Here is an 18,453-nt window from a genome sequence, read left to right as displayed (position 1 = left end):
ATATATATATATATATATATATATATATATATATATATATATATATATATATATATATATATATATATATAAAGCAAAGTGGTCAAGTGCCCGATAGGGCACTTCCCGGCGCCGCAGGCACGTCAAATATGGCACGATGATGCCTTGGGGCGATAGAACACGAAGGCCGGTGACGGTTGGCCGAAAAGTCTACGGAGAGGGGGTCAAAATTGACCTCGACTGACCGGCGCCATATATGGGCTATATTACGAAAAAAAAATTCCTCCTACGACCCCCCTTGAAATTTTGTGAGGTGGTAGGAGAACGCCTTGGTGTGTCAAAAAAAACTCGGCATATCTGGGAAAACTTCGTAAAGGGGTCAAAACTGACCAGTTGTATTTGCCTATATAATCTTTGTATTTTATGGGGAAAACATAGGGTCATTTCAACGCAGACTTTAGGGTACTTAAACTCAGTATATCTGGCTAATTGTTTGCATACTTTTAGGTCAATGGCTTGACCTTTAGTGAAAACTGTCGGTTTGACTCAAAGCCCTCGACGAGGGCTAAAAAGTGACCGCGAGTGAAATTCTCATTATATGAGCTATATTACGAAAAAAATTTCCTCTGACGACCACCCTTGAAATTTTGTGAGGTGGTAGGAGAATGCCTGGGGGTGTCACAAAAAACTCGGCATATCTGGGAAAACTTCGTAAAGGGGTCAAAACTGACCAGTTGTATTTGCCTATATAATCTTTGTATTTTATGGGGAAAACATAGGGTCATTTCAACGCAGACTTTAGGGTACTTAAACTCAGTATATCTGGCTAATTTTTTGCATACGTTTAGGTCAATGGCTTGACCTTTAGGGAAAACTGTCGGTTTCACTCAAAGCCATCGACGAGGGCTAAAAAGTGACCGCGAGTGAAATTCTCTTTATATGAGCTCTATTACGAAAAAAAATTTCCTCCGACGACCCCCTTGAAATTTTGTGAGGTGGTAGGAGAACGCCTTGGGGTGTCACAAAAAACTCGCCATGTCCGGGAAAATTCGTTAAATGGGTCAAAACTGACCAGTCGTATTTCCCTATATAATCTTTGTATTTTATGGGAAAAACGGAGGGTGATTTCAAAACGGATTTGAGGGCACTTACCCTCTTTACATCTGGCTAATTTTTTGCATGCTCTTAGGTAAATGGTTTGACCTTTAGGGAGAACTGTCGGTTTCACTCAAAGCCCTCGACGAGGGCTAAAAAGTGACCGCGAGTGAAATTCTCATTATACGAGATTTGGTCATTTGGTCTATGAACAGGGGAAGTAACTTTTTAATGTAATAATTTTTTAAAAATTTGTATTCTCTTTTCAAGAAAAAAAACAACAAAAATCATAGAGTATAGCATTGTTTTAAATAAATATTTTGTTATAAATTAAGTTTTGCATTGTACTGAAATTGTAAAAATTAATTACGAAAGTAATTTATTATAATATTTGATTGATTTTATTGAGAAACCCCTTGCAGTTCTAATAACAGTGCGAGTAATAAGTTTTCGAATATTCCATCAATATTTGGGTAGCATGAAATTACTCCACTGTATAAATTTAGGCCCTAAGCATTTAAGATAGCACCAATCACCTATTAATTAATTATTCAATTCCTCAATTTTTTTGAAAACCTAAGCGAAGCTAGGCAGTATGCCTAGTATATATATATATATATATATATATATATATATATATATATATATATATATATATATATATATATATATATATATGGAGTTTTCTCTCCTAAAATGAATGCTCTCCCCAGTGAACGAACCTCACCTACCCTGGGTCCGAAAACTCGGGACTTTTAGAACAAGCAATAATTAGCCCACATGCTCAAACATGCCGTGGCCTTAACTAATGAAATAATGTTTGTGTATTTTTGTTTTTTCTAGTACAACCAATCTCAAACAATGATACGTGTACAGAACGCCGCTGGGAAAGTTCGGCAAGTCTAGTGGCCAACAGAACCTTCCAAAAGCTAAGCCTGGCCTGCTATGTAGTGAACGAACAATCCAGTGGGCCGAGCTGGATGCTCCAGTGCTAACTATTGTAGTCAGCTGGATATTTCGATACTGTGTCAAAATCAAATTCGCATGGGTGGCGCCCCGACAGGGCGCGATTTGTTTTTTTTTCTATATACGGTATATAAAAATAAAAGTCGATTTTGGTTTGGCATCGTTCATCCGATAGCCATGAGACTTTGAGGAGTTCATTATACCACTCAGGGGAAGGGTTCTGTTAAAAAAAAATTGAATTTCGCAAGGGCGGCGCCACGGGAGGGTCCGATTTTTCTCTATTTACGGTATATAAAATTAATAAAAGTGAATTGCAGTGACACCGTTTATCCGATAGGCATGAAACTTTGGGGAGCTCATTATAAAACTCTAGGGAAGGGTTCTGTGAAAAATCATTTTTAAGGGCGGCGCCACGGGAGGGTGCGATTTTTTTATACGGTATATAAAAATAAAAGTCGATTTTGGTGTGACACCGTTATCCGATAGCCATGAGACTTTAGGGGAGTTGATTAGAACAATTCAGGGAAGGGTTCTGTAAGAAATATCATTTTTTAATTTCGCAAGGGCGGCGCCACGGGAGGCTGCGATTTTTCTCTACATACGGTTTATAAAATTTCGGTTTTACACCGTTCATCCATGTACCATGAAACTTTGGGGAGATGATTAGATCACTCAATGGTAGGGTTCTGCAAAAAATATTGTTTAATATTGCAAGGGCGGCGCCCCAGGGGGGGGGGCGATTTTTTTTCTCTATACAAGGTTCATAAAAAATAAAACTCGGATGCGGTTCATCCGAGTACCATGAAACTTTAGGGAGTAGATGAGAATACTCCCGAGAATATTTCTGCGAAAAAGAAAACTAAAGTTTTTATGGGCGGCGCCATATAGGGTACAACTTTCGTCAATACACGGTTTGGCGCCCAGAGTTTTAGAGCGACTATGTTGGCACTTGGCATCCGTTAATCGAGCGTCTTGCATAGCGAGTAAGGGGTACTAATATATTCAGCGGTAAAACTACAACAGGCTTCTAAAAATAACTTTGTAACGCGAGGAAATCCTTCTGTACAGTTTCGTCACCTTGCAAAAGATAAAAAAATAACTTTTTGAATATGAGGAGCCTACTGTAGAGTTTCGTCATTTTGCAAATGATGCAATAAGCATCTATTATTAGACAATCCAGTCATAAATTGAGATCGAGCATCTAATAATAGACCATTAGTAACGCTAGCATATTGCATCAGTCACAATGATATTTAAAACGTCAAATAATTTTTTACGTGTTAAAGAAAAAAATCCTGTTCATTTGTGACACTTTAGCGAATGACGAAATCTGCATCATTGTTAACAGGTTGCTATTTGGCCGAGGGCGCCTGTTAGTTTTAAGGAGCCAGGGGTAGTAGGCCGTGCCTATGCGGTAGTGTAATCGGGGGGGGGGGGGGTGGGGGCCCTGAGAGCGCCACTCTACGCTCTAACACAGGGGCGGTCACCGAAGTGTGTTCTACCATATTATTTCGGTGAGTGATTAATGTAGACTCAAGGTTTTCATGCGGTAGTGTTGGTAAACCCGTGTCCTGATATTTATGATCCAAGCGCAGGCATTGTTTACATTTAACTAACTCACTTTTAGAAAAGAAGGTCACGCGTCTAAGAACATATAATTATAATTGATAACGCGTTGGTGAAATCCTTTTATATTTCGTCAAACTTTCTTCTATCCCCGCGGCAACGCGTGGGGGTCGGGTACGCTAGTATATTATAAATAATGAATCATTTGCAACATCCTTTATTCGCTTTTATGTCGTAACGATACAAATTTTAATTTTTGAAGGACGACTTTAGAAGGGTTTTAAATTCCATTAACAAGAACAGCATTGTGAAAAGAAAGCCAAAATTAATATAGCATGAAAGTTCTTTAATTTGCACAATCAAAGCTTTTTAAAATGTTATTTTATAAGAACAACAAATCAATTATGGATGTTTTGTTATGTAGTGTGTGGCTTATAGTTAGCTATGTTATTGTCCAAAAGTGTAAACATTATTTTTTGCAAGTTTTCTCTTTTATAGATTTAACATAATCATCTTATCATCTTTTGCCGTTCGAGCCTTAGACACACGGGGAAGATGAAGTAGATTCCATCTGTTTCAGAGACATCGGCATATGAAGAGATAGTGTAGTCAGCACTGTGCACAGCCGCCTTTGCTTTCCCTAACGTAAGTCAGTGACCCACCAGAGCTTGGTGGACTCAGGGACATTCTACTGACGTTAACCCGGATTCGAACTCGAGACTTTTGGCTCAGAAGTCTAGCTCTCTACCGCTTTTTATACAACTCTAAAGAGCTAAATTTCTTTTAGGTTTTTAGTTAAATATATATATATATATATATATATATATATATATATATATATATATATATATATATATATAGATAGATAGATAGATAGATAGATATATATAGATATAGATATATATATATATATATATATATATATATATATATATATATATATATATATATATGTATATATATATATATATATATATATTATCGAAACAAATATGTAAATATAATGCTATTAACATATTTCTAACAGGAATGTTTTTAAACTTGCAGATGGAGTGAGTAGCATTACAGCCAACAGTGTTCCCCAGTTAGTAACTGATGAAGGCAGCACAGTGACGCTCTTGTGTTATGCTGACGGTAATCCTAAACCCAGCTACACCTGGACTAAAGCAGACGACGCCGACAGAAGGCTAAACGTCATTCAAGATGGCGACGGCTCTAAAGTTGTTCTGGCCAACTTTAATCTTCAACAGGATAATGGCACGTATAAGTAAGAACTGTGAGGTTTTTTTTCCTCTCCGATGAAAGGGCCATTCATAAATGACGTCACGCTTTTTTTGGACGGTTTTTACCTCCACCCTCCCCTCCGCCACACGTCGTCACAAAAAGCCAGACCCTCTTCCCTAGAATGACGTCACACCTCAGCCTACACCCCCCCCCCCCCCGCCCTGAAAATTACAGTTGAATTTTTCTTAAAGCATCGAAATTTGTACCAAAATCTTGTCTTTTATAATGCAAAAGCGTGACGTCAAACCATCTACCCCCCCCCCCTTCCCCCTCATCAGAAACCGTCACAAAGTTACGAACCCCCCTTCCCCCTATAAGTGTGACGTCATAAATGGACGACCCAAAAACCGTTATAAGAGCGCGGTCTATAAACATGTTTTTACTAGGCTGTCCTTTTTAGCGCAATTTCCATACGGACAATTGCGATTATTAACTCGTCAAGGATGTGTGTCCGATGTGTGTCCGCAGCTTTAAGTCGTATCTCCTCCTCAACGAAGCAATATCGAGGACTAGTTCCAAAAATAAATATGTTAATCAAGTTCCGAGGATGATTGTGGGCCAAAAAAATTTCCGGAATTCCTACCTGGATTTTCCGGAAAAGCCAAAAAACCTCGAAAAAATGCATTTTTTTCCGACTGATACGGGAGGCTAGCCTGTCGCGACGTGGGATCGTTCGCGTCACTGCGCGCGACAAGAGAGAGAGAGAGAGAGAGAAGCGAGCTACGCGTCGCTCGTTTTTTTCCACGTGCTAATAATTACAAACAAGACGGCAGGTTTTAATCATAGTCAAATACTGATATAAACGTTTTAATATTTGGGCACCGTTGCTGAATATATGATTTATCTCGATTTAAAATTGTTATGGATAACATAAGGAAATTGCGCTTAAATTGTCACAAGACTTTTTATTAACTTGTTAATTTGTATTGGATCTAATTTCAGTTCCTGAGCTGAATGTGACTCTTTTTATACAACAATAAATGGTAGTATGTTTTTGTGTAACAAACTAAAATTATTCTGGGTTGATAATACCACGTTCGAGATTGAATGTACCAGAGAAGAAATATTAAAGGAGTTCAAAGTTTTATTCAGTGTACCTGTTATGGTTTGTCGAGTAAGGGTGAACGGTGGTAAGTATAGTTTACATTGAATTATTGTTTTATTTAGTGTTGGTCATGTTGAAATAAAACTCGTTTTTATATCTCTTCCTCCAATTTGGTCGGTTTTTACTTTCTCGTATACAGTGTCTAGGGAAAGAATTGAAATCTTGCAAAAATTCGAAATTGAAAGTTTAACAAATGTCGACGTTTTAACCCCCTGAGTCTGAAAAGCTTAGTTATGTAATTTCGTATCGTTGTCTGTGTGTCTATCTTTCTGTAAACACGATATTAGATTTTGTAACTTTTTGGGGATTAGTCAAGGTTTTCTTTATAAAGTACTAATGTTGCACTATTTTACATTCGATTACATAAAAAAAAAAATCAAGTTTTTAAAAAGTGATGAAAAAAACATGTCTTCATCCCGTTTGCACAGGAGTTGCTATCCCCATTAATGTTATCTAAGAGTTTTCGAGAAAGTTTTTAAAACCCTTCTAAAGTCGTCCTTCAAAAATTAAAATTTGTATCGTTACGACATAAAAGCGAATAAAGGATGTTGCAAATGATTCATTATTTATAATATACTAGCGTACCCGACCCCCACGCGTTGCCGCGGGGATAGAAGAAAGTTTGACGAAATATAAAAGGATTTCACCAACGCGTTATCAATTATAATTATATGTTCTTAGACGCGTGACCTTCTTTTCTAAAAGTGAGTTAGTTAAATGTAAACAATGCCTGCGCTTGGATCATAAATATCAGGACACGGGTTTACCAACACTACCGCATGAAAACCTTGAGTCTACATTAATCACTCACCGAAATAATATGGTAGAACACACTTCGGTGACCGCCTCTGTGTTAGAGCGTAGAGTGGCGCTCTCAGGGCCCCCACCCCCCCCCCCCCGATTACACTACCGCATAGGCGCGGCCTACTACCCCTGGCTCCTTAAAACTAACAGGCGGCATCGGCCAAATAGCAACCTGTTAACAATGATGCAGATTTCGTCATTCGCTAAAGTGACACAAATGAACAGGATTTTTTTCTTTAACACGTAAAAAATTATTTGACGTTTTAAATATCATTGTGACTGATGCAATATGCTAGCGTTACTAATGGTCTATTATTAGATGCTCGATCTCAATTTATGACTGGATTGTCTAATAATAGATGCTTATTGCATCATTCGCAAAATGACGAAACTCTACAGTAGGCTCCTCATATTCAAAAAGTTATTTTTTCATCTTTTGCAAGGTGACGAAACTGTACAGAAGGATTTCCTCGCGTTACAAAGTTATTTTTAGAAGCCTGTTGTAGTTTTACCGCTGAATATATTAGTACCCCTTACTCGCTATGCAGGACGCTCGATTAACGGATGCCAAGTGCCAACATAGTCGCTCTAAAACTCTGGGCGCCAAACCGTGTATTGACGAAAGTTGTACCCTATATGGCGCCGCCCATAAGAAACTTTAGTTTTCTTTTTCGCAGAAATATTCTCGGGAGTATTCTCATCTACTCCCTAAAGTTTCATGGTACTCGGATGAACCGCATCCGAGTTTTATTTTTTATAAACCGTGTATAGAGAAAAAAAATCGCCCCCCCCCCTGGGGCGCCGCCCTTGCAATATTAAACAATATTTTTTTGCAGAACCCTACCATTGAGTGATCTAATCATCTCCCCAAAGTTTCATGGTACACGGATGAACGGTGTAAAACCGAAATTTTATAAACCGTATGTAGAGAAAAATCGCAGCCTCCCGTGGCGCCGCCCTTGCGAAATTAAAAAATGATATTTCTTACAGAACCCTTCCCTGAATTGTTCTAATCAACTCCCCCAAAGTCTCATGGCTATCGGATAACGGTGTCACACCAAAATCGACTTTTATTTTTATATACCATATATAGAGAAAAATCGCACCCTCCCGTGGCGCCGCCCTTAAAAATGATTTTTCACAGAACCCTTCCCTAGAGTTTTATAATGAGCTCCCCAAAGTTTCATGCCTATCGGATAAACGGTGTCACTGCAATTCACTTTTATTAATTTTATATACCGTAAATAGAGAAAAATCGGACCCTCCCGTGGCGCCGCCCTTGCGAAATTCAATTTTTTTTTAACAGAACCCTTCCCCTGAGTGGTATAATGAACTCCTCAAAGTCTCATGGCTATCGGATGAACGATGCCAAACCAAAATCGACTTTTATTTTTATATACCGTATATAGAAAAAAAAACAAATCGCGCCCTGTCGGGGCGCCACCCATGCGAATTTGATTTTGACACAGTATCGAAATATCCAGCTGACTACAATAGTTAGCACTGGAGCATCCAGCTCGGCCCACTGGATTGTTCGTTCACTACATAGCAGGCCAGGCTTAGCTTTTGGAAGGTTCTGTTGGCCACTAGACTTGCCGAACTTTCCCAGCGGCGTTCTGTACACGTATCATTGTTTGAGATTGGTTGTACTAGAAAAAACAAAAATACACAAACATTATTTCATTAGTTAAGGCCACGGCATGTTTGAGCATGTGGGCTAATTATTGCTTGTTCTAAAAGTCCCGAGTTTTCGGACCCAGGGTAGGTGAGGTTCGTTCACTGGGGAGAGCATTCATTTTAGGAGAGAAAACTCCATATATATATATATATATATATATATATATATATATATATATATATATATATATATATATATATATATATATATATACATATATATATACATATATAGATATATGTGTGTGTGTGTGTTTGTGTGTGTTCGAGTGAGACTACATAGGCCTTTAAATATATATCGCATACGCATACATGTATGTGTCATTACAGTCTTAATAATGACTTTGTTAATCTATATTCTGGCAATAATACAATTAATTTCTCTACAGTTAGCACGTTTACATCATGGTGTCGCCCCAGCCCCTTGTAATAATTGTCCGTTTGTACTTAAAAGACTAATTTAGTTTAATTAAGCATCAATGGAACTGGCAAATAGAATTTGTCTTCTGTACATTTTGCAATTTTTTTGCCATAGTGTCACCCCCACCCCCAAATGGTGTCACCCGGTGCAAACCGAACCCCCTCCTTAGCCTCGCCTTTATTATCCCTCTGAATATACCAAAGAACGTCGAAGAGCAGAGCAATTATGAAAATTAAGTGAAAGTAACAATACATTATATTATATAGATCTAGTAGCATTTAGGTTCAATTATGTTCGGCGAAGTTTAAGTTCCGTTAAGTGAAATAAAGTGATGAAAAGAACGTTGCAATTAACAGTGAGTAATTTAACGAGACGAAGCTCCTCAACACATCTCCTCCACCCTACACTAGACATACACTTTCTTCAACATCTTCCTTAAGGGGTCGTCCATAATAACGTCACACTCGTAGAGGGGAGGGGGGGGGTCCGTAATTTTGTGACGGTACGTGATGAGGGGGACGGGGAGTGGTTCAGATGGTGCGACGTCATTTTTTTGCTTTATAAAAAGCAATGTTCGAAAACGAGTTTTAGCTGTTATTTCCCGTTTTAGAAAACTGTTTTAATAAATTGCAATAGGAATAGATTAAAATACTTTATTTTGACAGAGTTAAGATAAGATTTTGGTCGATGTTTTAAGAAAAATTCAACTGCAATTTTAAGGGGAGGGGGAATGCTGAGGTGTGACTTCATTAAAGAGAGGGGTCTGGCTTTTTGTGACAATGTGTGACGGAAGGAAGGTGCGAGGTAAAAATCGTCAAAAAAACGATGGATGACCCCAAAGTTCAAGTCGGCTGATTTTTTAGGCAAATGCACTTTATAAACTTGCTTATATCCCTACATAATCATTTATTATGTTATAAAACAATACTTGTCATAAATATATACACTTTTGTTATATATTTAGTGGGCTGCAACAGATTAATGGAACTTTAATTAATATAAAAAAAGAAAATCACTTGGACATATAGTATTGTTACGGAACGAATTAAACTCGTTTATCGAGTTACCACTGTATTTAGTTATGTTGAAGAAAATATCCTTAAAATATTACTACTAAGATGAAGAATTTTTTAATATGAATTAAATGTAAAAAAGAATGTGTGAAAAATATAATTAAATATAACCGAATTACGATAATCAATCAGAATAAAAACTTACAAACTACAATTTGTAAAGTGAAATTTTTTTGTAACTCACACAATATGCTTGAGACTTGCGGCTCAACCAGTGACGTTATATCGACCCCGTTGTCGTGATACTTCCAATGTACTGACCCTTGACCTGGATGACCCGTAGCGACACGACACGTGACCTGGATTGTAGCTCCTTCAACGAATTCTCGCTCTGTACTTAAGGACGGGGTTTCGGGAGGAACTGGTGGGTTATATTCAAAGTTTAATTTTACGAAGTGACTAGGCCTAGATCTAGATCTACTTGGAAAAAAGATTTTTCGGCAGACAATACCAAACTCAATAGTTCTTCGCATGCGCGGTGACCTTAATAGCTGCGCTAGGGCTAGGGTTAGTGTTCTGTGGTTTGCTTGTAAACGCAGTACCATCGAAAACATCGCCGTGTATGAGGGTGGTAGTTGTTCTCTATTGCGTATCTTTTTTTCCTGCAAGAGTCGCTTAATTTTAATACCATCAAATTCAAATCAGTGGATTGCTGTCCGTGGATTAGGCTGTGTCAGTCGCCGAATGCTTTAAGACTTAAGTAACACAAAATACAGCATTTTGAGACATTTGGATTTTACGGACCTACAGCGAATTCTCGATTTGACATGTGGCTTAATGCGACTTAACCCTTCATTTCATGTTGTATCAATTTTGATACAAAGTGAAATAACCCCCATTGAATCTACACAAATGTTAAAATCTGAGTGAAATGAAGGGTTAATAAGATGCCTTATTAATTTTTTATGAAGTAATTAAAATTAGTATTTCAAATTAGTTGGCAGACTTATCCAACTATTGCACACTATTTCATTAGGTGCGAAATAGTTTTTAGTCATGCAACTCTATTTTTAATTAAAGAATTTAAATTACTAAACAAAAAATTACTAAAAAACGTTTTAATAACAAGCTTTTATGTAACAATGCACTAAAAAGTAAAAAACAAATGATTTTCTTTAAATATATAATAATTCACTATTATTCAAGTAACTTTAAAGAAAAGCGTGGGTCTCTTCCTAAATATTAGTAAAGGTATCCAACAGATATATCTCCAGACCACTAGATGATCCTAGATCCGTATGCACGTCACTGCATCAATCTAATGGAATCGTTCTACGTAATTTTATATATAGACTAGCGTGCCCGTCTCCGCGCGTTGCCGCGAGGCTAGAATAAAGTCCGAGGATAACTCTAGGAAAATCGCAACCTACAGGGGCGTCAGCGGACGCGCCTGATACAGTTTCGTGAACGACTTTAATGCCCCATTTTATCCAATGTCTATTGCACTGTTTAAAATGAACATAGGCGCCATAGCGCTCAAGGGATAGCCATGAGCGCAAAATTACACCCTAACACTGGAAAAAATATCTAATTAACACAGCCTACACTGTGAAAATTCAATACTGAGTACTACTGAAACATAAGTTAATTACGGCCGAACACAATATGGAAGCTATGGCTTCTCTCAGGATGTCTTGTGCGCGCCTCATGTCTGGAAAATTCCTCTTTTTATATCACCCTAAAATGATGGGATGTTGACACCAAGGCTAAGGACCATTGGGGGGATGGAGCCAAAACACGAGCACAGCTGTGAATACTATCACATGAGTGTGGTGGAAATTTTTTTATACTATTACATGAGTGTGGTGGAAAATTTCTTAGTCTAACAAAAGATAGCTCAAGGCCATTTAAACATTAATAAAATTAGACTATCAAAAAAGAAGACCTAAGTAGGTCACAGACCATTATCCTGGATTCCACTAAAGATAGGTCTTCATAGTGACCTTAACAATAATAAAACTGAGCATAGACCTACACCTCGTAATAAATACAGTAAGGTTGAATACTGACAAAAATACCCTTTGCAGTGCTTTTAGATACCCACTTTAGTGGCATTATATTGGCATTTAGTACAGACATTTAGTACCCACATCTTAAGCACTAAGTACCAAAATCAGTGACACTGAGCAATCACAGTTTCAGCACTAAGTACCCACAGTAGTAATACTGAGTACCCACTGCTAAGGCTGAGTACCCACAGGAACGTCATCGATTACTAAGAGCTCCAGTTCTTGGTACCCACAGTAGTGACACCAAGAACCGACTGCAGTAGCACTGAGTACACATGGCTTCAACACTGAGTACCCTTACCAGTGGCAATATGTCATTGGTAATCAATAGCACTATCATTCGAGTACAGCAGCCGTAGCACGAAGAACCGAAATCGGAAACATTGGGTACCATCAACAATAGCAGTGAGTACCCACACTAGTGGCACTGAGTACCCACAGCAGTGACACTAAATACCCACAGCAGCTGCATTGAGCTGCATTGAGCATGGAAGAATATACAACGGTTGAACACTGTCATTTAGACAGTAGGCCTATTTGTTCACTTGCTTTGTGTGTATGTCAAATATAGGTCAAATGAGAAATACGCGTCTTCATTAGTTGACCTTGAATAGGAGTTCACGAAAAGAGCGTAACCAGAGACAACTAAGGTTATACACATTGAGAAAGTCCTTTCGTGTGTAGTTTGTTATAGCAATGTTTCAAACTACCCATTCATAAAACCATAAGAGATATACCGTGAGCAGGTGCAGCAGAATTATGTAACTCTATCATCTATGTCTGAGCGACTAAAACTATATTTTTCGTGAGTTTTACAAGTGAGTCTACAACTCTACATCTCCTTGCATGTCCATATGTTTAGTTTGTGATATTCTATTGCTTGAGCGTGGATATTTAGAGAAACACGTGTCAGTAAAAAAAAGTAGAACGACCACTCGCTTATATTTTTAAAATCATCGAATGTAGTGTGCCTTCGAGTCAGTGGCGTAGCTACCGTAAAGCTAGCGTAAGCAAGGCATAGGGGCCCACGGCACTCTTGGGGCCCTTTTCCCTCTTTAAAAAAAGTAAAACTTTTACATTGAAATTTTATATTTGTTTAATTGACCTATAAATAAACTTGAACTTTGACTATTTTGTAAGATCGGCATTCAGCACCTGTAAATGTACATGCATCGCTACAAACCTCAACTAACTGGGAAATTCTCTACACCATCACACAACCCTGCATCTCTCTCCCAACTGCCATTCCTCCACGAAATTTTATTCATGGTAGCAACTGAGATATTTAAACAAAAACCATAGATAGTGTTCACACAACCAGCTGTCCAACATTTGACAATGTTTTTCTTTACCTTAATGACTTTTCATGTGTTGATCTAATTAATCTTTAACCAACATGGCGCTACTAACACTATAATGTTTTGATTTTTATTCAATCGCCGAGAAACTTTGGGAAGTTGTTGAGAATATTGTCAAAGAAGTATTTTTTCCCAGACATTTTTTCCTAAAAGAAACTCTTTACAAAAATTGCTTCGCTACCAAGGTATGTATAGACTAGATCGCAGCAACGCGGACGGGTACGATAATTAGTATAAGCATTCTTTAACATTCAACGGTGAACGGGAAGGAGATTTTGATGTCTATGATGGAATTCTTAAATCTCATTATTTGTAGATATGCCTAATGGGTCAGTAGCTTAGCCTTCCTAAGAATCAAACATACAGACGCAGCTAAAGTAGATCTTAATGAACGTATTAATCATTTTACAAAATTAAAAACATGAAAAAACACGGATCTAAATAAATCATGAGAGATTTAAACAAAAAATTTTGGTTAGTGGCGTCACAAAGTCGGCAATTACCCTACGTGTTTACTAAAGGTGTCACCCCATCGTCCCCAACAATTTAGCATTTTCGGTGGGGTGTCACCTCTCTCTCACTAATTGTTTATTATTTTAGCTGGATGCAACTTAGTTTGACAGTAAATTGTACAATGTTTTGTCATGGTGTCACGCCTAAATGTTGACATCCGATGGGGACTGCAGTTCTGACGCTGCCTTATGACGCTACTCTGTTTTTTACTTAAAAATAAAAATTAACTGTAAGACTGTAACATTTTTACGAAACTACACAATAATATAGTATAAATACACAATAAGGACGTATAAAATATAACATGTAGGCCGAATTAATATTTATATTATTTAAAATACTCTTTTTTAAGTAGCAGTTAAGTTTAATCGTTTAACTCCATTGTAGCATGACGGCTGACGAAGAAGGCCCAAAGATAATTTTTGCATAGGGGCCCGAAAATCCTAGCTACGCCACTGCTTCGAGTCAATATTGTAGGGTGATCATTAAAACGAACGTAGGCGCCTTAGCACCTGATTCGATTTAGTGAGCGGTTATAAAAACCCATTGTATCCATAGCCTAGCGCACTCTTTCAAATGAACGTAGGCGCCAACGTGCTCTTAGGGGACTCCGGGGCGCTTTAGGTCACGCAATCGCTGGGCGCCTGTTGCAGTTTTACTACTGAATATAGTATTTTTCCTTACCCGCTATGCAGGACGCCCAGTTAACTGATACCAAGTGCTAAGACAGCTGCTCTGTAACTCTGGGGCACCAAATCATGTATGGACAAAAACCGAACTCTCATACATTTTTTTTTTCAAAGAAACCTCCACCTGAGTATTATCATCAACTCCCCAAATTTTTATGGCACTCGGATGAACGGTTTCAAATCGCATCACTTTTTATATACCGTATTATCGAGAAAAATATCGAACCTTGCCGTTGAATCGCCCTTGTGAAATTGAATTCCCCCCCCCCCCCCAACACACACAGAGAGAAACCTATTCAACAACCCAAAAGTGTGAAGGTGAAAGGTGTAGTAATGCCAATCAACAAACAAACCCACATACATTAATTAATTAATTTTCCCTCCCCTGGCTGGTAACCAGATGTGTTACATTAGTTACAAAAAATACATACATTTTACTTATCTTCAAAATGAAATGTCTAGATAACATATTTGTAATACTTTGTATGACAAATAATACTATGAAGAGTATTATATCCTGTATGACAAACATTAATGGTTTGTTTTCAGCCTCCACAATGTGGTATTAGTACAAAAGCAATAATTTTATATATAGATAATTAAAGATCCTTGTGAAAGAGAATTTAATGACCAACAACACATTCAGGTGGCTTAAGTCCTGAATAAAATTTTGTGTGTGTAGATAAACTAGACTTACGAGCAAACTTTTTATGACAAATGCCACATTCATATGGTGTCTGGAAAATGGATATTTTTATGTGTAGATAAATTACCTTTATGATTAAATTTTTTATGACACACATCACATTCATGGGATGTGTGTCATAAGCCCTACTCTAACCAGATAAAAAAAAAAACAACTAGAAATGTATAGTAGTATAGCCTACATGTAGTAAATGTAAAAGCGGTGTAGTTTGGGAACTCTTGTCTTCAAGGGAGATTACTCTAAAAATATATTCAAGATGGGGACCCAAGTTTTGATTCTCAAACGACAAACATAGCAAAAAAGTTCATTTTAGGAGTGTTTTAAGATCATTTACGAATTACAACATCAGATAAGAAAGGTCTAATGTTACTAAAGCTTACACACGTGAACAAGTCAATAGCCGCATAGCCATAGGCCTATTTGATGTTAAACATGTTGGAGAAAAATATTTTATTATTTTATAAAATAGAGAGAATCTTATTATCCCCAGTAACTTACTCGAAATAATCGGTAGAATTTGTTTTGGCATAATCTGTATAATTGGTTGTTTCGTTGTCTTGATAGAAGTGATAGTCCATTTTGACGGTCATTCCTGTAGGTCTATTGAAATGTAGACTTGGATAGTGTTTATTAAGAGCTAAAAAATAAAAGGTAATGCGAATTTCAAGTTTATTTTTTCTACATTGAATAAAAAAAACGCATTAATTGCAAAACATATTTTTTTCTAATTTTCTTACTTAGAAATATAAATAATTATTTTTTGAAATTACAGAACTTTGCTTCACTAGATTGTTTAAAATCCTCGATAGTCAAAGAAAGTTTCCGTGTAGGACAGAGGCAGTAATAAGTTGCACTTAATGATATTAACAAATGAATCATCATTATATGTTCCCTTTAATACCCAACATACATGGATATATGAAGTTCATTTGTTTCAATTACCATAGGATATAAAGGGATAGTTAGGTTGACACTATGCCCAGCCGCCTTTATTTTCCCCAACGTTAGTTAGGTACCCATTAGAACCGGGTAGGCTCAGGTAAATTATTAATGGTTGGAACCCGGATTTAGTACCGAGACTTTCGGGTTTGCAGTTTAGCGCTCTACCATTAGTCCACGCGTAGTCAGGTGGAGTTAGGGGGAAGGCTGTTATAACCCCCCTCCCTCCAATACCTCACCACCAGAACGGGACAGGCCGTAAGTGTAGAGTGACCCCATTATCACACCTAGGTGTACGCTGAGTAAGGTAATAGACTTAAAGTAACAGGACATTGGTAAATAAAGTTGACCACCCCCCCCCCCCATTCCTTCTCGTGTTGACAGGTAAGATATTGAAAAGTATATTACATTTGAAAAAAAGAAATGAAAAAATATATAAAAGTTTATAAAACATCATTATATCTTGCCCAAAATGAGTTAAAGCTATTTTTCCTTATGTGTTGTCTCGTTATATACTTTGCGATAAAATAGGTTAAATTACTAAATTAGGTGATGATTTAAAAATTATATTAAAATTTGCTAAGACAGTCTACTACTTATATATATATATATATATATATATATATATATATATATATATATATATATATATATATATATATATATTGAACCCCCCCCCCCATGAGACATTCCTGGCTACGCTACTGCAATCAACAACTATATATTCGACTTTATTTTATATATTAACTTAAAAACAGATAATTTAGTAAAATGCTATTTTTTTTAAAACTAAGAATATGTTGCTATTGGTATACTTACACCTTCTTGTCTGTAAAGTTGTGCAGGAGAAACAGCACCGAATGATTTCAGGAGATCAGACCAGCCCTTTGGGAGTGTAGAAATCAGACTAGCCCAGCAGTAATAGCTAAAACAATGCTCTGTAAAGTTGATAAAGCAAACAGTAAATGCTCTGTAATCTAGTAATATAATTGATTCTAGTTAAATATTTCATAAAGCGAAAATGGACACCCTATCACGAGTTTCGACATGGGAAGTGGAGAAGGGAGGGGGAAGGTGAAACTAATTAGATAAATTGTAGCTGCTCGGTGATGATGATGGTGGCTGAACTTTGTTAAATGCATTATTAGTAAACTTGCTGCAAATGAGATGTGATGATAACATCATGATGTTTCACATCCATACATCGAGTGTAAAGTATCACATGACAATCACAAGCTGGTACTGAGCGAAAATGTCACATGACAATCACAAGCTGGCAGTGAGTGAAAATGTCACATAACAATCACAAGCTGGCAGTGAGCATATTAACACAATCATCCACCCATATAACTTACTGTCACAATCATCCCACACATAACATATTAACACAATGCCCCCATAACATAATGACACAATCACCGCCCCCACATAACATATTCACACATTCAACCTCCCCCCCCCCCTCACATAGCATATTGAGACAATCACCCCCACACCTACTGCAGTAACCCTATTCATCAACAACTACCACTACAAAGCTATAGTGAGTCTGAGGCAGATTTTCTATCAGACACTATTTCTAGGAAAGTGTGGGGGGGGGGGAAGGGTGGTTGGTGGAGTACTTCTGAAGCAAGTCTTGCGCACTCCCCACTTGAAAAAAGGAAAACTATTTAATTTTTGTATAGAAAATGTATGGTCAACCAACGTCCGTCATCCTCCTTACCTCTCTCTCTCTCTACCCCCCCCCTCCATCTCCGCTCTTAAGTCTACCCTTGCTAAAGATCCAATCTTTCGCTGACAAAATATCCGAAAGAAACACTGGGTAAGGATGGATGGGATGGACAATTTACAACAATAGACTTCATGTTTAATCATATTTTTCATATTTAAAAAAAATTAAAACAGATTATGCGACGCTTTCATGCCAAATAAAGAAAGATTAAGCGAGTCGGCGATGCCATGCTGCACAACGTAATCGCCTTGTATCTGTCGTCATTTAAAAGATCGTTGGAAAAGATCCAATACAGCACCTGTATTATTGCGTAATGGCTGTATGTGTTTGTGCATGTTAGTGTTGGGTGGGGGGAGGGGGGCGAATCAGGGTGAGCGTAATTTGACAGCCACCTAATCTGTACTGAGCTGAAACTGCATCAATAATGTATTGATACGCCGTGATGCGAGATAATGTGACAATCATCTTTTTTATGCGTTGAAATACTTGTTTTCGCATTGGAGAGTTTGGTTTTCATTGTTACGCAATTTACCACGT

This window comes from Physella acuta, unplaced genomic scaffold, assembly GCF_028476545.2.
Source record: "Physella acuta isolate Inbredline_101_S28 unplaced genomic scaffold, ASM2847654v3 ptg000393l, whole genome shotgun sequence".
Taxonomy (NCBI): Eukaryota; Metazoa; Mollusca; class Gastropoda; family Physidae; genus Physella; species Physella acuta.
The sequence above is the reverse complement of the archived record's forward strand: the minus strand, read 5'-3'. Positions refer to the sequence as shown.